The 23,955-nt window shown below is 45.9% G+C and overlaps 1 long non-coding RNA gene across 1 annotated transcript; it reads right to left on the bottom strand.

Annotated features, from left to right (window-relative positions):
* Positions 1-17,337: 17,337 nt before the first annotated feature.
* Positions 17,338-23,566, bottom strand: LOC148052283 (uncharacterized). Its single transcript, XR_015699059.1, has 3 exons — positions 23,467-23,566; positions 19,429-19,472; positions 17,338-18,767 (listed from the first exon to the last, which is right to left on the bottom strand). It is a non-coding gene; the product is annotated as an uncharacterized LOC148052283 (long non-coding RNA).
* Between the last annotated feature and the right edge of the window lie 389 nt (positions 23,567-23,955).

Raw genomic sequence — 23,955 nt, 5'->3', positions numbered from 1 at the left:
CCAACCTAAATTACCCTCCACACACATTAACAGTACTTAATATCTTCTGTAAGAGTCTCCCATGGCTGTCACAGAACAAAAAGGCTCAAAGATGTTATAATCCACATATACAAGAAGGAAGGACAGAGAAAGAAAGGGCAACATAAGATGCAGAAGAAGAGTTGGTTTCCAGTGGTCTAATGATTTTTTGCAGTATCGTGGATATCAGGGAGAGGTTTCAAGGGAAATTGTGTACCCATCCCAATTTTTTGCCCCTCGTGCATATTTAAAATCCATAGCCAATTTCCAGTCTTTCAATGACTCTTCTGTTTTGGGTTTTGTAATATCATTTTTAAAGGTATTTGAAAAGATCAAAGAGTTTTCTGGAACTGTAGCTTGCTTTCTACCTTTTCATAAATAATGGAAATACACAGCAGCAGCGTAGTAAGCGTGTGGCTGTACTATTTATTGCTTTCCTCTGGGGAGCCATTTATCTTACAACTACTACAGTTTACTTTCGGAAATGTGTCTGATTGTAACACTTGCAAATGCATATTTCGAAAGTTGGCTCTGATAATTTATGCACTCACGCTTCCAGATCACACATTATTTTTAAAGCTTCCCTTTTCACAATGATGTTCTCCATTTTCACTAAAACAAAGGGGGAAAAAAGGCCCACCTGTGATATACCTAAAGGGAAACCTATGTAGATGAAGAATAAAATTTCTATCACATTGCTCTCGAAATCACATTAGTCCTTTTGGGCCACAATCTACACCATGCATAGTAAGATAAAAAAAAATAGGGGAAAACTAGAATTTAGTACAAATTACTATAAATTTGTCAAGATCATTAGTTCAGAATAGGAAAAATAGAAAAAAAAAAAATAGCTATGCAAGTTTATTGTACCTGAAGACCTGTCCTTTACAGTTTACCTCAACAGATTGAAAAATGTGCAATTTGGTAGAACGTTTTCCATCAAAACCCCAAACTGTTGATTTTTTTCCTCCATTTTCATTTCTGACAGTGAAACTTGAAAAATGTCTACCCCAAACTTAAGTTTTCTACTTTTCAAAACATATTTCTGGATTTGGGGTCTTCTGTTTTCTCAAGAAAAAAAAAAACAGCACAGTGAATGGAAATTATTTCACTGCCAATTTTTTTTTTTTAGTTAAAATTCAAATTTTCTGTTAAGCATTTTTTGATTAAAAATTTTCAGCTAGTTTTAATCTGTATTCTTGCTTTTAGTCCATAGCTGCAGGCATGGCAACAGACTGAAGACAGGACAGAAACAAGAAGTCCCCAGAAAGGAGAACACATGGAGAATAATGAAGGAATAATATTATTTGCCTTATTCTGATCAAGTTTCCAATATTCAGTGATTTCCTGCCACCATGTTTAACAAACGAAACCAAGGCCACAGTCACAAATATCAGGGCATTCCAGATCATTTTTTCTCTGCGTATTTTACCCCCCGTACAAACTGAGGTTCACGTTGCCGAACGCGAGTGGTTCCCACCAGCCAGCCGTTACACAAAATGAACTATGATATTTCTGGCCATCTTTATGTTTGCCAGTAAGAAAACCAAAGTGATACATAAACTCCTACCCCTACATATGCCTATTTGTTTTAGGACACTATAAGCCAGTTTTGGCATGGGAAAGGCCATTTTATCATATTTTGATAACAGGCCAGGTTATCATATTTTGTCTAATATCAGCTACTTCCCAGTGAGGGAATACATCTTATCATTTACAATAGGCTGCCTACTGAAAATTAACGATGGATATTTTTAGGCGTGCATTTTTGATGGATTGAGAGCAGATGATAAAGCATTGCGCCACAGAAGTTGCCTTTGCAGTTGCACGCGTACGCAGGGAATCTCTTTGAACCCTTCCAGAGCAAAATACGCTCTGCATCTTTCCACTGACTTAGCCCCCGGCGCTCTCCAGATCCATCTGTATACAGCATCCATCCTTCCCAAACTCTTCACCGTCCTCACAACATATCCTGGTAAAACGCCCGTGCAAGAGGAAACCAGGGTCACAAGCGCCTCTCGCAAAACCAGAATAAGGGAGCAGGTAGGCTGCTTGCTGTCTTCTCCAGCCTGAAAACTTTCCCCAGCAAAAGGTTTTAGAGCAGGAAAGAGGGGGGTAATTTACAAAACAACCCCCAAAACTTTCCACTACGCTTGAACTTTCTTTTTTCTGTGGTAAAAGGCAGATGAGTTTGATGTTTATTATCAGTTTTTCCTATTGTCATTGCACAGAGTTAACGTAACTGCCATGCTGTAGTAATATACATCTGCTCTTTGAAATGCACCGGTGAATGTCAGTTAGGCAGTATTTATGCTTTTCCTGCTGTCAGAGTAATTAACATCCCCTTCGTTTTAAGTATGCAATGAAACAATACATTAAAAGGCCCCACAGAACATATCAGAAAGGGTTTAAACGGTAGGAAAAACCCAAAAAATCATAAAGATCAGGGCTGCATTTCAGCACATCACTTTGGGTATGGTAAAGTTTAAACCCAGGGCAGAATCCCACTAATGGGAATTAAGCAAGAGTGCCCAGGCTACATGCCAGCACGGAGACGAGGATGGAGGAGCATCGTTTGCTGAGGCTCTGGACTAGAGACACCTGAGCTACTTGGATTCCCTTTTGTTCTCCATTTGTCCACTCTAAAGCCCCTCTTTCTCTCTTTTTTTTTTCATTCATACTGCGTTGAGTTTCATTAAATTTTTATGACCCTATTACAGGATACAGTTTTAGATTACTATAATAAAAGGGAGTTGATAAAACTTCATTATCTGGGGTGGCAGAGGAAGAATAAAATCTTATACCTTCAAGTTTGTCCATAACATTGGTTGTAATAACTTTTTTAAAAGTAAAAGCACACAAAAAAACCCCCCGAAAAGCCAAATTCACTGTTACTGGAATCAATGTCACAAAGTCACTGTTAGAAATTGGTATATCAAGCACATCAGGAAAACTACTAAAACCACAATTTCTTTGTCACTACCTATGTTATTTCGGGGCAACATCTTTTTGGTCCCTGTGTTACTAGGGTGGGAAGTATATGATGGTTAAAGTACAGGAGTATCACCTCAGCAAGGACAAATTTATACCCAAGTCAGGGTGTGGAGAAATTCCTGTGATCTTTTCCTTTAAAAAATAAATTGCTGGTACTTTAATCATTTATCAGAAGAAAGAGAGTGTTTGTTTCAGAGGCACAGAATGAGGGCTTTAAAATTAAACTCTGCTCATCATTGGCTTCTAAGTGAATGCAGGAGTAATAAGGATTTTAGGATCTGTAGAGATATTTTAATTCCTGTACGTTCTGCAGGTAAAAAAAAAATAAAAAAAATTAATCTCTTCCTCCCTCTTACCAGGTGTGCAAAAAAGGACATTTTGATAAAATCCAGTTCTCAGTTTTATAAGAAAAAAATATTACCAATGCAAAAATGCTGTACTAACAGCCCCTGCAAAATACTCACCTCTTCCCCTCCCACAGCATTTTAAGACTCTAATTTTGTTCAGAGGATGAATTCAGCTGGGCCATGCAGTAGTCGATGCTTAATCACCTACTGCTGGACTCAGATACAGGCAGCCCCAAGAGGTACCGCACGTCCCCACGGTCAGGGAGAGGCCACGGGGGGGCCGGAGATGCACAGCCCAAAATACCTGTGGGGGTCAGGCTCCGACACCCCCGAGGCAGGGTTTGAGTGCTGCAGCATCAAAGGGGCACAACCGAGGGCAAGCAGGGAGAAGGAGGGAATCATGCTGTCAGGGTTTGGGAAAGGTTTCTACGGGGGAAGCTATTGTCCGGGCTCCTGCAGAAGGTCTGCCCAAGACCAGTCTCAAAGGAGCATATTGGACATGGCGTGAAAAACTGGTCTCAAAGGGTCCTTCAAAAGCAGAGGGCTGGGTGAGCTACCAGTTACCCCTCAGCTCAGGGGCAACCAGCCTGACTGCAAAGGGTTGAAAAGAAACAGGAGGTGGTGGCTTCCCCAGCTGCCCTGCTCCGGCTACACCACCCCCTCATCACCCTCTCCAAGCCTCCATGTATTTCTTGTGCTTCCTTCATTTCTCACTCTTTCCCCCAAAAAGGTTTTCTCTGCATGGAAGAGCCATCTCCATTTGAGGGCAGGGCAAGCTGTGGCCCTGCTTGCCAGCTGTGGGCTCCAGATGTGCTGGTGGAGAGCAGACACCCACCTGGGTGCTTCCTCTCTCCCCACCTGCTCCCAGTCATGAAAACTGAGGGTGCCGCTTGTTCTGATGGTGGTTACCCTTCCATCAAACATAGCCAAAACGCTGCCAGGGGGACTCAGGGGGTTGGGGGCTGGTGGAGAGAGGGAAAGGGAGATGCTATGCAGTTGGGGTGTCCCTTGGCCCCCAGCACGGCGCACGGGCATCTCCCCATGGGCAGAGGAAGGAACCAACCCGAGAGAGAGGCAGGTGTGCAGGGGGAAGGGCGAGGAGATGAGAGATATGGGGCAGGATGAGGCATTGGATGGGAAAAGCTGCATTTAAGGAGCTGTTTTCATATCTGAGACAGGCAGAAGGAGCACACAGCCCCTTCCTTTCTCATGGCACCATGGCCTGTGTGGTGGCATTGCCTCCGCTTGCAGAGCCTCGGCCACGTCTCCTCTGCACCGTGCCGGGGGGGATGAGGTGACGTCTACCCAATATAGTTTTCCTAGATTTAATGCTGGTTTGATTGCATTTGGTCTAGCAGCGCTCTGAATCACCAGGGCTGAGGAGAGACGGTTCTCCCTTCACCCACCTGAAAACGCATCTTCAGTTTGTGGCCCTGGTCCTTGCTACCACTCCGGTCTGGGCTTTCAGCACACATGCAGGTCCCATGCTCGGCCTTTCAGCTGGAAGCAGGAGGGCTAGAAAAAGCTCTCATTTAAAACCCTCTTCATATAAGCAAAAATGCTGTGAGATTTGGCAAAATCAGGAGCTTCCCGGCTGTCCCATTTTTTTTAGAAGTTAAAAGGAAAACTTAGAGTATTCCTGATCTTGAAAAGCCCCGTAACCAACTTTTTGTACTAAAAAAGCCCTGCTGCACACACAGGATCATAAATGTGTAGTCTAGAGACAGGATCGTGTGCGTGTGCTAGAGCCCACAGCCCTGTTTTGTAAAACCAAAGGAGGTCCAGGCTTTGGCTCTCCCAACTGGCACATGTGCAGATGTCCCACTGGGGCATCTGGTGGTAGAAATACAGCAAGTCAGCAAACAAACTTTTGTTCCTACCCGTGAAAAAGATCAGGACTGGAAAGAGGAGGTTGGGGGGAGAATGGAGATGTTTAAATGGTCTTTGAGTAAGATCTGTTTTCTGAACATGGGAGCAACCATCTCATGGTTGCTTCTCGATGGTTGGAAGCAACCATCTCCTGCCCTATAAGAAATAACCTCAGGTACACTTCGTACATCAAAATAAAATTTCAGTTCAATGTCTTGGATGGAAACTGCTCGACATGAAAGATGCAATTTCATATAGATGTCATTAGGATTCGGGGTTTCTGCCCACATGCAAGAGAGTGGAAAGCTGCTTTTAAGATGTTGTTGGAGCAGCCCTGTTTGATACATCGGTTTGTGGGACAGACTATGCCTCCGAGGGTTTAACTAAGGTTTTAACTTAGTGTGGCTTGAGCCCCAGGGGAAAGAGAGGGTTCAGTGAGTATCTGCCAAGGCTCGTCAAAGGTAAAAATGAAGTTGGTGCCTATTAGTCAGAAACCACCACAAAGCTGCGGAGCCGGAGGATGCTGAAGCTCTGGGTGTGCTATTTAACACCTGCCAGCTTTCAGCGCAACTGTATCCTATGAGGCTGTTTCCACTTGCATTTGTGGTTAGCAAAACCAAACCCCAAATCTTCAGCAATTAACACTTTTTCTCTAAGGTTTCTGCTGAAAACTACTGTCACTTGCACGTCCGAATCTCAGTGAGGAAAACACAGGTTGAATGCTCGAACTGTCTTTTTTTTTTTTTTTTTTTAACAGAGGCTTTGGCTTCAGGAAAGACATGTGCTCAGCGATGGGGAGAAAGGGATCAGGGAGATGAAAAGACGGCATAAGAAAAGGAGCCCGCTGAGAACGCATTGCCTCTGTGGAGTAAAAATCTTTCTGCATACTCAAATTCCTTTGAAAATCCAAAGCCATAGGGATAAGGCAGCGAAGTGCCTGCCTTTTAGCTTCTTTTAAAATACCCTCCAGCCTGTGACCATTTAAACAGGGGTTAAAGAGGGGGATTAATTCACACTCCCCTAAAGCAGCCTCCTGCCTGAAGCCCTGCCTGCTCCATCCTGTTTCGGCTCTTGTAGCCCAGTTCATACACATGAAAGTGCTGCAGAGGGAAGAGCTGTGGGTGTCCTCCCGCCGTAAGCCATCCTTCGGCTCGCCCTTTCTGCGGCAGGGCGGCCTGGAAATACGCTCGCAGCTCCAGAGATGCTATTTCACGGCACTCCATGAATTTTGCTGCCCTGAGGACGGGGTCTGTCTGCTCCCAAAGTGGGGGGAAAAGCCTTACAGACCTCAACTTGCTGCCAGGTCAGGGTGCAGGGAAGGGAAGAAAACAGGTAACAACTTCTAGAAGGGAGGGGGTTCTGCTCTGCACCCCTACGCAGGGAGGAGGGGAGCTGTTGAACAGCTGCTTCTGCATATGCAGGTCCCTTCTGGCCCCTCTCCCTGCCCCAGAGCGATACAGACTGCATGGACATAAGGTCTTTAAAAAGCTTTGGAAACAGAAACGGTTTTAAACTCGAGTGTCCCATGGGTATTCCTCTTTAACGAGAGAAACTAGAGGAATCAGGCACTTGGTAGCAGAAGCAAATATTTATGTATGAGCTGCATTTATTAAATTCCCTTTCATGGTTGACCTAATTTTTTCTACTTTTAAGGGGTTAAATAGCTTAGAAACAAACCCTCTTTGGATCAGCGTTTCAGGCTGCTCTAGACCAGGCGTCCCCAGTAATCCTGCTGTTTTAACTGCAAACACTGCTCGTTGCAGACCTGTTCCCCACCAAATATCTTAAATGTCCTAAACGGGAAGCCCTGGCTTTGCCTCACTGTTAAATCGACAGAATAAAACAGGAGGAAAGACACTACCCAGCAGTGTCAGCCCTGGAGCTACTGGGCCGTTCAGGAACGGTATAGCCCTCCTCAGTCATTAGCAGGTGGCAGAGGTGGGAAGAGAGAGGGAAAAAAAGGAGAAAAAAAATATCTATGCACAGCACTCACAGCAGCTGAGTCTGGCCCCGTCTCCTCTCCAAAGACGGGAGGGCTCGGACGAGACGCCCGCCTGCTTGGAAAGAGGTGGAAGTAAATAAAACACGTTAGTTAAGCAAAAAAACCAAATGCAAGCTCACACCCGTGTAGGGTTTTCAAGGACTGGCGTGCTGCAAGTGATGCGATGGTCTAAAAATTGAGTCTCCGGTGTGGTTCTGCACCGCCTGAGTTAAACCAATGCTTCTCCATGGTTGCTGTGGGACGCACCGGTGCTGTAGGTCAATGGCTGCATGGGTGGTACCTACACATTATCAGTGTGGACAGTGATATATATTTGCATAAGGCCTTCCTGCTGGAATGAACCATTGGGAAATAGAAAGTCAAACACTGGATGAAAGCAGCGATGAACAGATTCAGATAGTTTAGGCCCAGTTTGACTCCTGACAGTGATTGGTGGTCCCCAAGGTATTTTGATGGTGGCATCTGACCTTCATCAGCTCCACCTTGGTGACCGAGCGGGCTGGAGCTTGCATAGCACGTCCGTGTGGGCGCCTCTAGAATAACGTTTCGATCTGCAATCCTGGATTTCCCATGGGGTTTCACACTATCCCGTAACCATGGGGGGTGACGCCGGTGCTGTACTGGGAATGCTTTTTCAGAAAGCCTCCCTGCTTTGCTTCGTTATCCTGGCAGCGAGTGGGTGCCGTTCCTAGCCGTGACACATGCATACAAGAAATAAGTCCTGTAATATTCTTGCACAACTGACGTTGTAAGTTAGACTGCATTCCTGTCTTTCAGTTGTCAGGAGAGTGTGGAAAGAAGATATTTATCGCATTAGCCCTGCATGATCAAGGAGAAGCCTGGCTGTTTAAGGATGCTTTATTAATGAATGCTAGAGGACATCTACCCCTCCTAATGTACAAGTGGCTCGTTACTGAAAAATGCAGGGAGATAAACAGCCAAGTCCTCTGTCTTCTGTGGTTGTTCAGTAGGTGTGTTACACTTGACATGGGTTATTTATGAGTCTTAGATAGTGCCCAAGGCTAAACCTACCATTGCTATTAAAAAATAAAAGCAGATGTAACCGACAGTGTTCTGCTGCTGCTGTTTTAATAACACAAATGTCTTTCACATGACTTAAAAGGCCCAATCCAAAGCGTATCAAAGTCGAGGATAATTTTTCTATTGACTTCAAAGGGTTTGGGATCAGGCTTAATAACGCAGCTGGTACCTCGCCCCCCTCTCTCCTGCCCTCCTCCCCCCGCGTCTGCCTGGCTGGAGGTGTATCAATACCTTAGACAAAACCAATGCTGTGTGCGACTACGGCTGCTTACCTGCTCCACACGAAACGCGCTGAAACACTGCTGGTGTGCTCCCCCAAAGTCCCCCATCCTTCCAGCAGGGCACCAGTGCCCCACGGGGAATGCTGCCCGGGAGAGCAGGGAGCCAGAGGCATCTTCTTTCCCGGCTGCCTCTTTCTTAGCAGCACGTCGACAGCTGATACGAAGCTCAGAGCGGGTCAGCTGGCCCACCTTCCCCAGTCCCAGGCGCTGGAAACGTGTCCCTCTCCAAAATGCAAATGTGAAGGTGTGCTGCTGTGAAGGAAAACCTTCCCTAGGGCTTCACCTGCTTGCTTTTCTCCCTCTCCCCCAAATCCTCACACACCTAACAAATTCAACCCACAAATAGTAGGGGGGGAAAAAACTCCAACTCATTAGTAAATCCCACTTCGTGTTACACAATGAGATTTATTTACATCCATGGCATTCTCTATGGCTTGTTCAATCCTGCTACAACTGAACAAAGGGCAATCTTGCCATTAGAAGGTGCATAATGACCCTATAGCCATTGTATACCTTCCTATAGCAACCTTTTCCATTCTAGCAAAGGGGAGCAGAGCAGGCAGGGAGGGGATGTATGCTTTCCGTACCTTGCCATCATGCTGCTCGCTCCCTCTTGCGCCAAAGGCCTGGATTTTTACCAGCCAACCTTAATTTCTACAGCAAACCACAATACGGAGGCCCTCGTAACTGCACGGCTCTGTGAGCTGGATAGTTAAGGCTTCTAATTAACCGAAGAGGCTGATGGCTCCGAGTGTCTCATAATGCCTGCTGGCAGCCTGGCTGTGGGAGGGGGCTCTGCTGTCCCCCCTGACCCACGCAGGTCCGGGAAGGCTTGGGAAGGCACCCAAAAACAACCCCGGCGATGGGGACGGGGACTTTGCAAGTAAGAAGCCAGGCACACGATCAGCCTCACCAGAGACTGCAAACCCAGTAACACCAGGTACGCACGCGAACACGTGGCTGGAGTGGAGCCTCTTAAAACATAAAGTTAATGAAACTTCAGCTCCTGACGAGCTGTTAGTATTTTAACCCTCCTAATGTAAGGGAGGGCGTAAGGGCACTGATATATGCAGAGTTGTCCCCAAACCAGAGGGGCTGAGGTGTTGGTGGTAAAACATCCTGGTTGCGGCAAGCTTTCCGGGGCAGGGAGCTACAGCGGGGGAGAGGACCATATCAAAGAGCATAGGATACCCGGCGGTGGCTTCCTCGCAAAACTGCTTCTAAAATGAAATGACTGAAAGAGCTTCCCCCTCCCTCCCTCCCAGCGTGTGCTCGCTGCTTGCTGCCAACACATTGCAAGCGCTCTGCAAAATGCTGCTCACTTGCTCTGCGGTTGCTCGTGACAGCTTGATTTGGATGAGAAGAGAGAATTAAAACAATCTTCTGAAGAAGATGAACGACCTGCATCCAATGCTACCTTTTTTTCTTTTTTTGCTTTCTTATTTTTTCTTTCAAGGCAGTGCTATCCTTCCAAGAGCCAAGTCCTCAAGACACCATAAGCACCAACGTGTTTTCGAGGAGGCAGTCGTTGCTCCTTAGCTCCCCTTTTATTGCACACACTGTGCACAGGGAACACAACACCAAAATAATTTTATCTATGACTTCTACCAGCTCCAGACCCTGCGGGCCCATCACCCCCTTTACGAACGCCTCCCTGCAGAAAGGATAAACTTGCCCTCAAGCAAGCGGTTTCGGCAGCACCACGCTCAGGCAAACCGTGCCGAATTTATCCCGCTGTGCTGGATTTATCCCACCATGCCGGATTTATCCCGCCACGACAGGTACCAGCCCAGGGATGGGTTAAACCAAGCACTCCCTCCTTAAAACAGGGGAGCGCCTTGCTCCTGAGAACAAAACTCCTGCGGCACTTGCAGACGCTCATTTTAATGACTATATTTTGTTGCAATGTTACCAGATATTTTAAAGAGCATATCACTCTAGCAGAAGCCACTGCCATCTGTGCTTCCCCAATTAGGAATGCAAGCAAATATGTATTTTACAGTAACATCAATAAAATGTAACGTGCAAGTGATGTATCTTTGTTTTTTTTTTTATTGTATTTTAAAGAAACAAATTAGGGAACCAGTCAGTCTTGAAACTGCGGAATTCCCTCGCAGAAAGAACGGGGGTTTTGTAACCAAAAGAACAATCCAGGCAGGGCCTCTGTTGCATGGATTTTAGTTTTCAAAGCAGAATAAATGGGCTTTAATATCTTTTTTTTTTTTTTTTTAAACGAATCATCACTTTGAGAACATGGCCTACACTGTTTTTTTTTGTTTTAAAACCCTGCTTGCCAGGCTATTCATTAGTGAGCATCCCATATGATGTGCCTGAAACCTGCCTCCTGTCAGGTGTTGAGCATTTTCCAAAATCTCAGCTCTTTTTTTTTTCCGCTGCTGGCTCAGATTGGTCACCCGCAAGCTGAGCCACTGTAAATCAGCAATTTGGAGAAGAAAATCCTTTCATTTCCCTGTTACTTGCAACACTGAGATCTGAGTGCTCTGCAAATATTTTTGGTTATTTCCAGAAGGTCCTTTCCCTGACAGAGCTGGGCCATCACCCTCCCCATCACCCCACAGTGCCCAGCTCCCTGGGGAACATAAGAAAAGCTTTCAGAGGGCAGGAGAAGAAAACACTGGGTGAGAAAATACAGCATTGCAGAGAAGTAGAGAAGGTGGAAATCCCTGGTGCAGGGCTGGAGAGCCCAGCTCCGCGGGGGGACGAGGAGATGCCCGTGGGGTGAGGCTGGGTACCGCAGGGGGATGCTGGGTACCGTGGCATCTCTCACTGGTGATGCTTATCAGGCTGCAAAGTTGCACGCGAGGGCTCGCTGCAGGCTGGGGAGGTGTTTGAAGTCAGAGGGGAGCCGTTAGAAACCTCCAGCCTGCCGAAACAGCGCTTTGCACTGCGGTCACTTGCCTCTTTCTGCCTTTCTTCTTTTTTTTTTTTTTTTTCCATCCAACTGTGTCTTAAACTGTTTCTCTAGAGCACACGGCCCCCAAAGGGGAAGGGGGAACCAACCCAAACAAAGTAAAACAGCAACATATTGTCTGCGACTGCCAGCAAGGCATCCCCTCCCTATCTCGTGCTTAATGCGATAATGAATCTTCCTGTAAGAGCTTTTGTGATTTAAGGCTTACTGAATAATAATGTAACACAGAATACACACAAAGCCACATTTCTCTCTCTCCTCCTCTTTTTTTTTTTTTCTCCTCCTTCAAAATACACATCGGATCAAAAGCCAGGCTGCAATTAAAACATAGCATAGTTTGGTTTTTTTTGGTTTTGTTTTTGTTTTTTTTTTCCAATGCCACTAGATGGTATTTCATCAGCAAACGAAAGCTAAGACAGTGTAAATATTTTCTCCACAATGGTAATGATAAAGGTTATACTTTCTAACTCTGCTTTGTGCTTTAACACTTAGCCCTTTGAAAAATGTTTCATGTTAAATTACGATGCAGATATCTAAAAATTGTGTGCCACACAGAAAGGTTGTGCCTACTTCACAACACAAGGAGACGAGCGAAGGACTTGCTTTGCCCGAGTTTCCCATTTCAGCGTTCCTCGACCCTGTCTGTAATTTGTCATTAGTAACTTCTGTCCGACAAAGACTTCAGAGCATCCCTACATGATGCCGCAGAGACCTAAGAACGATGCGCCTTTTAACGGCGTGGAAAGCTGTCAAGCTGCTGCTGTCTTTGTCCAAGTTTTTCAGCAACTTAATGGCAGAGAGAAGAACAGAATACAGTCCTTCTATGGCTACAGAAGTCCTAAAGAAGTCCACCTAAAGGAGCAGATATTGGGTAATAAACCCCAACTAACCAAAGTGAGAGGAACATGAATAACAGTGAGATGTGAGGATCTCACAGATGTTCACCATGGAGTGGCTGGTGTCAGGCGTGGCATTTGAGAAAATACTTGGAGGACCAAAGCATTAATTCTGTTTTCAGTCTCTTTTTGTATAAAACATTAAGTTGTATATTGATGTGCAAAGATCCTTTCTTCAGTCTGTTGGTGAAGAGGGACATTCTTCGGAGGAGCTTCTCTATTTTCATCAGCTTGAAAATTTTCAGATGTGAAAGGAAAATAGGTCACCAAAACTTCACTCTCCATATACCTTCCTATACACTAATAGTTATGGCCTTCCTCGTGGGATACAGATGCAGTATCTCACTTGAAACCCTGATAGGAGTCACTCATATGCACAATTAAAATTAATTACATAGCTGTAGAAATGTCCCTGAGCCTTGCTAGTAAAGAAATAATTCAATTTGACGGTCATCTTCATTTCTATCTTAACCACAGCATGTAAGATTGGAAATACATGTGTTTCACTTCAGTTAATTACCCTGGGCACACACACAAATACATGTACTCCGTGATTAATTACTTGGAGCTCAGTGAACTTTGCAGGGACTGCACCACAGTCAACAACAACAAAAAAACCAAACCAAAAAAACAACAAAAAAATCCCCAACAAACCAAAAACCAAAACCTTTCTCTGCAGTTTGGCCCTTGATTTCCCCGTGCCTGTTTGGGAGCCCCTTTCAGGGAGAAGTGGGCACAGGGGTTTTTGGTGCTCTGGGAGCCACGGCCACACGATGTGAGGAGGTTAGGCAAGGGAAAGCGCCTGCCTTCCTCTCCTCACAGCCACCTCTGATCTCAGCTAAAGACAAAATACCAGGCGAGAGGGAGCTCCGGTCTGGCCAAGCGCAGCTGCTCTTATCTTCCTGGGTAGGAGAAGAAAGCCTTGGCACCAGCGAGCAGCTTGAATTAAAACCTCTTAAGTGCCTCCAGAAAGAGTTTTGCGTGGGAGCCAGCCCAGAGGAGCTGTAGCTCTAGAGAAATGCCTTTGCCGCCACCTCCCTGGGCAGCCCTCGGCTCCTGCCCTCCAGAAATGACCCTGTTTAGCCAGGACTGCTTTATATATGTCAAGAGCAATATTTGCTTGGTTTCCTTTGGCTACTTCTGTCACATGCAGCCTGCCAGACCTCCTGGGGAGAGTTGCCTCCTCCCCTGGGCTCGTTCAGCGCAGGACAGGGCAAGCAAGAGGTGCCACCTGCAGCAAAGGAGAGCTAGGAGAGGCGTTCAAGAAAAAAAAAACAACAACTTTCTAGTGGCAGGGGGACAGAGGCATGGGAATAGATGAATTGCCCGTGGAGGCTGTGGTGTCTTTGTGATTAGTGTTTTCTAAGATTAGAGAAACTTCCCAGGGGTGACCCAAGCAGCATCTGCAAGTCTCAGGACAGATCCAGTCATCTTCAACAGTTTCTTCTGACCAAGACTGCTACAATTCCTTGGGGGCCTTATACCTCACCGTGACTCAGACACTCAACTGCAGCACCAATAACGAGTATGAAAATTTATGACCCATCCAGGAAGTTATTTTACACACGGATGAAATTTTGAGTTGAAATTAAGTCCTGGTTGTGAACGACAATCAGGACATTACAATATCTGCAATGGAAATTCGGCAGATCCCATTCAGAAGACGCTAGCTGCTGCATTATGTTTATTTTGAATTTAGAGGCTTGCGCTTAGCGACAGGTTGCCAGTGTCCATCTGTAGCTTGTTTTTTGTTTTCATCTGTGCTGCACATTTGTGTGACAAGACGTGGGCATGTTCAGTGTGGAACAAACCCACTTGTTTTTCACCTCCAGTCTACCCACAGGGAAGGCTCGGCAGATCCCAAGCCTGGCAGCATTTTCCCCAAAGGCACCTGGAGAAGCTCAGCATCCTCATCCACTGCCCCAGGCATGCTGGGGTCAGGCACAAACAGGCTCTGCCCTGTGCAAGAAGCCTCTTCTCGCCAGGAGCAGAAAATCCCCTAAGCCCTGATGCTCTAAAAGAGTTGGGATGGCTTCTTCCTACTATTTCAGCTATAAAAGACATAAGTCCACTACATTTCTCATAGCCTCACCGATGGAGCAGAGGATAGCTTTACCACTGTTATTTAATGGCTGGGTCCACAGGCCAGGGACACTTGGGCATTAAACGAAATCAGTCTCCCCCAAGCTTGCAAGATCCCTTAACCAGGGCTTTAGACCCTACATGCATCCTCATCCCAGTGCCAATTCAGCAGGTGAAGTGCAGGGTTAACATCTGCCAAACCTCACATGGCTCTTTGCATTGACTCCAGTACCCTCGCTCGGCATGTATTCATTATCTTGGTCAGTTAATTAATTATACTCCCCCCCCCCCCCCCCCCGAGGGGCCTTTCCTAATATTTAGGAGAAACACTTAAATGTCCTAATCCCTGAGAGGCCCCAGCCATCCTCACCTATTTAAACTTCAGGCTGCCACAAGCTGCCCACAGGAGAGAGGACAGGGAGACCAGGCTGGCTTTTGCAGCAGATTGGGGGATTATCACAGCCCTCTGCACAAATTCAGAAGTACACATGCATACAATTAACCAACAAGTACACTTCAGTAACGAGAGAACCTCCTTTTGCCATTACTTGAAAGAAAAAAAAAAAAAAAGAAAAGGTGATGATTTTTAAAGCAACTTCTTTAAGGGAGGAAGTGATGCATGTTATGCAATTGCAATGATAAAATAAGGAAGGGGTTCTGCCTGGTCTCAAAAACGAGGAGGACGTAAAACAGTGCGGATATCCCCCCCAAGTCACTGAAAGCAAGCTAGCTAATGAATTTTGGCTTTCCTTTGCCTGCTGTCTTCTCTGCAGAGAGGAGCTCCCCATTAGGCCACCGGGGCAAAAAGCCCCAGGAGGGATATCACACACGCGAACCCAGGGCTGGCTGCACGCTGCCGCGCCGCACCGCATCCCTAGCGCGGCGCAGAGATTTCATGGTTCCTCGCTAAAAGCTATGCCTGAGGCACCCTTCTGCGGGTGCCAAGCACCGCGCAAGGCACGCGCTGCAGTCAGATGGCAACGTAGGAGATCCAGCAGTTGTGCCGAGGCTCTGGCTGGGGCGGGAGTGGGGGAAAGAAAATAAAATATTCACCCACACAGAGCATCCTTCTTTGCAGGCTTGCCGGCAATGGAAAGCTCGTTGGTGTGCCCTGAAACAGCACCTGAGCATCCCGAGAACAGCAAAGAGAAGAGCCAAGCAGGCAGCTGCTTTGCCAACTGCCGGCCTCAGTTGCATGGGTTTTCCTTCCGCAATGTGCACTTTTTAGGAAAGCCTTAGAAGAAGCAGCAATCTCTCTCCCTGTGCACAGAAGTCGACCCTTTTGAGGCTCTTCTCTTACTAAATTTAGATTTTCACAATAATTCAGCTAAGTGAAAACAAAGAAAACCTTGACGGCAGAAAATTCGTACATGAAATTTTGGCAAAGCCCTTTCAGGCAGCACACCTGGAGGAGGTGCAGAGGTCTCCAGCTGCAGCCTGAGCTCCCCAGGAAGGCGTGCAGGAGGAGAGCAGGGGAAGCAGCCGACACGCAAGATAGTTCGGCAGGATGAAACCAAACGTTAGAGGAAGCCTGCCCCATGTGTACAAACACTACAGCATCAGGATTTTCAGAAGTCCCCTGGGAAATAGGAAAGTGAGCAAGAATAGGTGAAAAGAGAAACCGTTGATTATTTTTACAAGATGTCCCTCCCTTGCACAGGCGATATGAGAGCTGACAGCCCGCTCCTGTTGTGGGAACTACATGCAAGCTCTGCTAGTACAACAACTGGCAAAGCCCATGTCTATCCTTAGCTCTGCCCTGAGCTGTCATGTAACCTGGAGCAATTCCTTTCCTTCCCACATAACCCTGCTTAAGCAGAAATATCCTCAAGCCAGAGACTTTTTTGTTGTGTATAGCACCTGGGAGAACAGGGTCAGGGGATATCATCTCAGATATGATGTTTTCCATAATAATAATAATAATAATAGTGCCTGGCTGTCACCCACCCTGTGTTAAGACACAAGCTCTGACAGTTTAGCCAGAAATCCAATTTATTTGTTGACATCCTGATAGCTCCTACCTTTATCACAGAGAGCTGCTCCTTTTGATCTACACACAGTGGAAGACTCCAGCGATTTCAGAGGCTCTGAGCAAACTCCTCAGAACAGCAATCAGCCCAGTGTAGGACTAGAGAGGATTTATGACCTTGTTAGCACAAGTGAGGCTTTTCTACCCAGACTATGACTGGGCTGAGATTGGGCTCTGCGAGCGCTCTGCTGCAGAAAGCTAGGCACATGGGGCAAGTTGTCTCTTTACAAGCAAGCAAGGTAGGAGAAAAAAATCCAAACCAGCACAAACAAGGAATATTATTTTCCTTATTTATACTCTGCTCACTCCTGGAGGACTGAGTTAGGACTCAGGCCACATTGTAAGAGACAGACCCCACATGCTACGGGCAGCAGCCGTCAGGTACACCCAGGACCAGGCTTGCAAAACCATCACAGGCACAGAGGACCAGCTGGAGAACCAGACCTCCAAATTCCCCAAAGGATAAATGCAACAGGACTCACCAAGCAGTTTCACAACTACACATGGCCAAGAGCTCGAACTTCTCCTTCCTTCACTCAGGATACTCTTAAGTGGGGTACAGGGAGCTTTTAAACCAAAAATACTCTTCCCTTAACAAGCTCCAGACCTCAGGTTGTAGCAGACGGTAATTGAAAGCTATTAATGTGGCCACCTTCAGCTGCAGCCAAATCTCAAAGCTGCTCCATCGCCAGGCTTTTTGTCAGTACCCCAAGTGATTTCATAGTTTTTCAGAGGCAAATTTGTAGCTCTCATGGTTATGGAAAATCCTGATTCAGCAACACTTACCGGGCTCAAAAACCCAGAAAGAAAACAAAAACCAGATCAATAAAAAATCCTGGTTTGGGGTGCTTTTCTTTAAAACCACTGACAGTTTCTGCAGGATTTAGCTCATAGTTTTTGAATACAGGGGAAAAGCCAAATACTGGGGTTGTGGAATCCAAACAAGGGCAAGATGTTGGTAGCACCCCTTGTCCTCAGATGCTCCCCCAGTCCGGTGTCCATACTTGTCGACCCCAAGCTCCTTTGAGCTACAACCATGCTGTGGGGCTGTAGTCATCGCTCCCTCCGCAGGAGCAGGAATAGCCAGTGGGGCTCAGATATGCTTGCTATTCATGCCCCCTATTCACTAGAGGATTTTCTTCTGTGGGTTTGTGCCTTTTTTCGGGTCTTATTAATGAGGAAGGAGATATAAATATGTTGGGTGTTCTTGTAATTGTCTGGTTTGTTTTGTCCCCCTTTCATTCGTGTGTTAGCATTGCTTGGGCTTGTGACTTCAGCCTCAGTCTTGGGACATCACCTTGTTTTCTAGGCATCCTGTTAGAGTTAGAAATCTCCTTTTTTTGTGAGTAAAGGCTCATGGTAGTTGAGGAGGTAAAAAAAAAAGTGAAAGCTGAGCACCTTCAGCTGGGAAAAGTGAGAACATGAGCCCTAAATGCTGAAACATTAGCAAGAAGAGAGGTGGGGATTATGATGGACTGTAATGTCTTTCTCCAGTTTTTAATCTCTTGCTGCTTGGTCAGTTATACTTCAGCTTTGTTGTGGGTTTTCTTTTTTTAATGCCTGGGCTTGATTGTACATATTGGTTTGCTGTTCTTGGTAAGAGATGGAACAAAGCACGCTACTTGTTTTCCTGCTGTGCAGGGAGTCCGACACTGGCTATAGCTGGAACTGCTCATCAAAGAGCAGCCCTACCAACATGGTGTTTTATTTGGTACAAGCAGGCAGGACTCCCTGCTTCAGTACTGATTTAGAAGGAACAGCCACCACTCATATATTTTCCCCTGCTGATTTTGATACGATGAATACCAAGTGACTTGAGATTTTGGAAGCAACACTCAGGAGCTGCAGAGCCTCAGTTCACAGCCTTGCTCCCACAAGGGAAATCCTGAATTAATCCTTAAAGGGATTTTTTTGCCTAAGGACTGTAGACTGAACCCTGAGTTTTAAGAGTTTCAAACGTTATTAACCTTTATTCACAAATGGTATGAGCTGAGAGAGGCTTGCTGCAGGCATTGGGTTTCCATTCCCACACGCTCAGAGCTTTTCCTGCTAAGTTTACAGTGCGAGGACAGATGGACTTTTAAAAGGCTTTTGGCATTGTAACTTTGGCTTTCATCATCCCCCAAAATCCACACTCAAATGTAATGAGTTGGCTATTAGAAAAAGTAAGATGCCCCAACAACATGCTCATAAAATCTGCCATCCACTCATGGGAGATGCAAGGATGCATCTTGTGCCAACAAGCATCCGTGCTGTCCTGGGCATCTTTTTCAGTCCTAGGAAATAAAAAAAAAAAATAAAATCACAAGTTGTGCTTTAGAAATGCCATGCTCAGGCTGTGGGGAGACAGCAGAAGTTGTATGTTAGCAGTGTTCCTGCTGAGCTACAGTGGTGGGACCTCCAGGGCACTTCACCAAGGACTGGGGTACATGCAAAATAACCCTGGTGATTTTCTTTAATTTTCTGTGAAGTGCAGGACTGCCTGAGCTCAGCAAGCTTGGGGTATCATGCCCAGCCAAGCCCAGCTCACTCGCTGAAGTGGGTTTTGTTCATTCCTGCCCATGAAAAGGGGGGAGTGAACACCAGCCCACGATAACCCTCTTGTTCATCGAGCACCACCTGACAGTAGCTGCATTCTGGCATGTTTCAATTATACTTGACCCATTGCAATATCCAGCAGTTTGATTACTGCCACAGTTAACTTTATTATTTGAAAAATCTGACCAAGCTGAAGAGATGTGAACAGGTCTCCTGGTTAACATCGATATGATAGCTTGGCAAAAAAAAAAAAAATCCCTCCCTCCTTTCACCCAACCTGTTCCACTTGTCAGGATGCTCTCCCCACTCATCCCATGCCCAACCCACTATTCTTCAGTTCACACTTCAAAGGCTGCTCTTTCTGAGCCCACTCCCAACATTATACATGCTTTGAAGTACCTGGGCCTCATCTTCGTCACCAGCGAGGTGGTTATAAACGGAGCCTGAGGAGAGAAAACCACTTTGTTGGCAATTCTGCCTCCAGAGCTGCTGCACTCTCCCCATTTTCCTGCCACACCTTGTTAAATACCTGCAGGAAATTGCCTGCTTCCCTGGGGTCTGGCCCTCCAGTGCTTTACACAAATGCAGAAGGAGGATTTAAAAAAAGTTGTTAGTCCAACCTAGCTGTGTTTTCCACCTGCCTGCTCTGGTATAAGGGACTGCGGGAGGTGTAGGGCAACAGACCCAAGGTGCAGCTCTCACTTTACATAGTTTCAACCTAATGAGAGGCAGAAACCTCTTAAAAAGGTGACCCTGACTGAAGCCCTGAGCAAAAACCCACTGAAATAGGCATTAAGACTCATTACTGACCTCTGACATTGCTCCTGTGGCAATGCTGAATGACAGAGCAATGTTTTATATGTAGTAATTTTGCAAACATATCTTCTTCTGCCTACAGAAGTAGCACATCCCTCATCCTCCCACACAATCCAATGGCTGGTGTAATTAAAACAAAGCCAGACTCAACTAAGTTGACACTCAAGCAGTTCAGATTTAAAATATTCTCTTGAAAAAATGCACTTTGCTGTTAAGAAGCAGCACATATGTTTATGTATGGATAATGAGCCTTGCTGGCAAGGACAATTAAGTCTCCTGTAAGCATCTGTGGTCATTCTCCAACCGCATTTCAGAGGGAGGCTGCCTGTAAAATATTTGCCATTCTCTAAGGCAATTGTACCATCCCATGTACTCGGCTCTTGTGGCTGCGACAGTGATTCTACAGAATACTATTCCTTGCCATTTTCCTAACACACCTTCCTATCTCAAAGGAGGACGGCATTTGCCACCTAAAATTAAGTGTATTTTATCTTTATTCTCCTTTTACATCGTATTTCTGCCTTGGACCTAGTCTTGCATTTAGTTATAAAATAAGCACAGCCGAAAAGACTGGATTGCCAAGTACAATGACAACCTATCTAGTAGCAATTCCTTTCACCCAGGTTTTTCCAGCTTCTTGATTTGGCCCTATCACATGCCCCAGCTGCTGGTGAAATAGTTCATGGGGTTTTTACAAGTGTAGAAATTCGGCAAGAGGCTGATGGGAGCTTTTTCCATGCCAAGTGGGGCTGGATGGGGCCAGCCTTGCTCAGGGACAAGACAAGAGGTCCAAAGCAGATCAGGTGACATCACCCATCTTCACTGCCAAAAATGACCACATTTCTGGGTAGTTGAGATTTTTCAGCCCCCCAGGTGGCAAGCTCTTTTCCCTACACCTGGAAACAGAGTTATATTGTACCTGTTTCCAGCATCCAACTTAGAAGCAGCCCAAGCGTGATACTGTTTGCTGGCTCCCTGCCAGGTGGGCCAGGCTTCTTGCAGGCAGTGTGCAGGCCACCACAGGCGCAGCAGGACAGGCAAGGGCAAGGTTTCCCCTGTACCTGCAGCCCTGCATCCACATGCAGCATGCGCAGCGAGGAAACGCAGCTCTGCGGAAGGGGGCCACTGTGCCCAGCTTTCCTGCTGCTCCCAGAGGAACGCAGGAGCTTTGTTGCATTTAAACCAGCAGGATACATTAGCTGCTTCCGATTTTTTTTTTTTTTTTTTAAATCCAACTTTCCCTGCAGCTAGATGGATCCAGTGCAGCACTAGTGCGCACTGGGGCTTTGCTCAGGCTGGAGCTATTTCTGACACCTTGCCCCACTCAGGGAGTTTGCTGAGCTCTTTTCCTTCCCAGTAATTCCCACTTGCTCTAACCCTAGGGATGCCACAGGACTATACTGAAATAGCTCATAACAGCAAAGATGATGCACAGGTAGGAAGTTTTATACTGGGTTGTATTATCATGACAGGAGCCAACAAGGGAAGGCATTATCTTAGGAGCCAGCCCTACCTTTGCAGGGCTAGTGATCCCCAGTTATCAAGCTATACCCATACCTTACCTAATCATTTAAAGAATAGCTGAACAGGGGAGTAGCAAAGGTAGCCCTGTGCATGTTGGCTTTCTTGCTTTTTAAAATTTATACACACGCACACGCTTTTGGGGCAAAGAATAATCCAGCATGGTCCTGAGGAGTCCTCTTCTGAAAGTGTCTTTCCCGCACTCACAGCTATTTCACAGTAATACTCTTTTGGTGTTAAATACAGGGTGTTTTTTTTTTTTTTAAGAAGCACACTTGGGAATAATTATTTAGCTCTGGACCCATCCATCTGCTTACACCCATCTCCACCCCTTTCCCCTGTTATATTTTTGGTATCTTTAATGTGTCAAATTCTCAACAGAAGAATAATAGTCCTGAATGAGAGGCTTGAGAACAGCAAGCAGAGCATGTTATTAAAGGACCAACTTTGCAGCATTACAAAATGAGGACTTACACTCACGGAGCAGTGCTGTTTGGGGCATTAATACCAAACAGTGCAGTTTTCCCCCTTTTCTCTTAAATTCCTTCTTTTATAAAGAGAATTCTATCATTTATTCACATTAGGAAAGTTGAGGCTACCCTAAGCTCAGGTGAAAGCAAAAGGCAGCACTAAAATATCATTAAAAATGACAGAGGGTTCCAGGTCAAGTTGGCTATTGCAGATAAAGCTACTATCATCTCCCGTTAGTGACTGGGACTGAGAGCCAAGTGTTTTCATTACACACCAAGTAAGAAGTACTTTATAAATCACAATAACTCCTGACACGCAATAACATCCAGTCTTATTAATATAAACTGCAGGGATTTTTTTTTTTTTAAAGTCTGCTGGCAGTAAAACCACCCCTTCCATAAAATGTTGGCATTCACACATGCCCTGCAGCTTCTCACAGCACCTTTAAACACTAAAGATGTTCATTACCTCATACACTAGAAAAAAAAAAAAAAAGAGAGTGGGATTATATCATTGTTTCAAAAATACTTTCCCCTACCTCTCCCTAAACATTAGTAAAGTTCAAAGGTGCCAGTTGTAGGTGCCCCCAAAACCCATGGGGGTACCAGACTCAGAGCAGCCAGCCCCAGTCCAGCACCACATTGTCTCTGCTCTGCTGATGCACCACTGGTTTTAGCACCCTGGCATGCAGGTAGGGCTGAATACTCTGAATTAGGGCAGAAGAGCATTGCTCTCTATGCTTTCTTCCTCTTTCCATTTAAAGACAGCTATGTTTTATTTTATTGTTGTGTTGGAAAGGACTGCCTCTCCCTCAAAGTAGCTTTTTCACACAAGCCCTAGTCTCCCCTAGCTTAGGGATTGCAGGTGGGACCGCCTGTGCTGCAGGGAAAGGGCTGGAGGTTCCTGGAAACTGTCCAAACCCCTTCTTTCCTCAAGGAACATCAGCCAAGATGACAATGTGTTACCTCGGGTCCCCATTGCTGAGTGGTGGCAGGGTGGTCTGCGGCCACCAGAATCCCACAGACTGCCAGGCCCCACATTGGTGGCTCATGCAGTCCTTCCTCCTCCTCCCTCCCTGCCACTTACCTGGGGGCTCTTCTGTGCTCAGTGCCCAGAGCATAAAGTCCTCCACCCTAGTAACAGCCTGCAAATGTTTCCCTAAGACAAATGAGCATCATCACCAGAGACATTGCACTCTTGTGCAGGAGGGACACGTGAGCCCTCTGCAAAGAGAAAGTCTGAGCTAACCACAAAGAAACAGCTAGGACAGAGGCAGCACCACAACCTCACTGGTCTTCCTGCATCCATCTATCAAGCAAATAGCTCTTTGTGGTACGTATGTACAGCAAACACGTTGCAGGAGACAGATGGTGTTGCAATATAAACACTAGGATAGATAACAGCTCAGTAAGATACCATTTTTCTATCCTGCAAAAAAGGGGGCTTTTTCTGAGGCCCCCCCCTTTCTAAGGAGAATGCAACATTGTTGAAGCAAGGGGGAAAAAAACCATTGCTCCTCCAAATTAGCCAACACCAAAGGCAGCAGGAAGGAGATTTGAGCCCAGATTGAGCAACAGAGGGGCTTGGCTCAAGCTCTCCAGCATACCACAGAGCCCCACCATCACCAACCTGTCTGAGGAGTTTCTCTTCTTGATGAAGTCTTTCATCAGACACTTTCTAACCAGCCCAGCTACCGCCTTCCTCCCAAGAGACTCACCAAAACCATCACCCCTGCTTAAATACACCTTGTACTATAGTTAAAATGCTCATCAGGTGTTGATCTTACATAGTTTAATGCCAATGCACCACAGCTGGGCCTCATGCGTACTAGCTCTGAATATTGAGAAAGATGTGAGAGGAAAAAGAAGCACCAAGCTTCTGTTATTTTTAAGTGATTTTTGATGAAATATGTCAGCAATGGCAGGATCATTTCAGAAGTGTGTTGTACTTTGCACCAATAGCTGCGTGTTGTGCATAATGTGTCGAGGAGGTGCTAGCGGGAATGGCTGTCGTACCAGTTTATAAAGAAACTAATTAATTGCTTATAATTGGGAATGCTCCAATAAGGGCACGCTTAAAAAATGTAATTAGGAACAACTCGTCTTGCAATAAACTCTT

Source organism: Nipponia nippon, unplaced genomic scaffold, assembly GCF_047370975.1.
Source record: "Nipponia nippon isolate SJK-2023a ecotype South Korea unplaced genomic scaffold, ASM4737097v1 scaffold_5, whole genome shotgun sequence".
Classification (NCBI taxonomy): Eukaryota; Metazoa; Chordata; class Aves; order Pelecaniformes; family Threskiornithidae; genus Nipponia; species Nipponia nippon.
The sequence above is the reverse complement of the archived record's forward strand: the minus strand, read 5'-3'. Positions and strand labels throughout refer to the sequence as shown.